This window comes from Corvus brachyrhynchos, unplaced genomic scaffold (assembly GCF_000691975.1).
Source record: "Corvus brachyrhynchos isolate BGI_N302 unplaced genomic scaffold, ASM69197v1 scaffold22, whole genome shotgun sequence".
Classification (NCBI taxonomy): Eukaryota; Metazoa; Chordata; class Aves; order Passeriformes; family Corvidae; genus Corvus; species Corvus brachyrhynchos.
Window position 1 is genome coordinate 3,061,323 of NW_008238355.1, and position 878 is coordinate 3,062,200.

Consider the following 878-nt stretch of genomic DNA (forward strand, 5'->3'; position numbering starts at 1 on the left):
TTTTGATAAGAGCACAAACCAGAACAGGAATAAAGAAAAATATATTTGCCTAATCACTGCTTTATAAAAGCATGTATTGGAAGTAAATGTAGCTAAACTTAGAAATTAACACGATTTTTAATTAGCAGCAGGCTTCTCTATGGTGTATGCCTATGTACTTTTTGGACCAAAAGTTCAGAGTTGACTACCTCACATGGAAATGTTATTTTAAACATCACATTTAAAATGTGTTTTTAGCTTTTCTGAAGCATTGCAGCTTCTAGCAAAAACTCACATTGTGCGTAAAACACCACCAAAGAGAAATTGTGAAGGTTCACTTTCCGTGAGTAACAGGATACAAAACCCACCCATCTTCCTGCTCTGCTACAACAATGTTCTCTACCTCTATTCCCAACCAACCCAATGGATTACTTTAAAAATTGTATCTAACCTTCACTCTACTCTTAATCTTGCATTTTGCTGTTTCTTTTCAGCCAACTTTCAACCAAGGAATTAGGTCCAAAAGTTTGACTGCATTTCCCAACTGTACTGTCAGGTCAGATGAGCAATATTTTTTCTAAGCATACAAAAAATAAGACATTTGTTTAAAAAAAAATAATTTTAATTAAGATGTGGTTGTCTTGCTACCACAAGAACTGTAGAAAGTATCAGGTGGCGTTAACATTTTGTGTAGGTTACGATATCTTGCTGGTTGCTCTAAAATAAACAGAAAGTGACAAAAGCTACTGAACACTCAACGTTGGAAGGCTGGTGTTTAAGATGTATGGTTTTGAAATGGTAGACGTTTTACAGATTCCTCTGCGCCTGGACTGTTCACCGGCCTGTGTGAACAGTCTGTAAGCCCACACCAGGAGATCAGCTCTCCGCTGTCGTCGGCT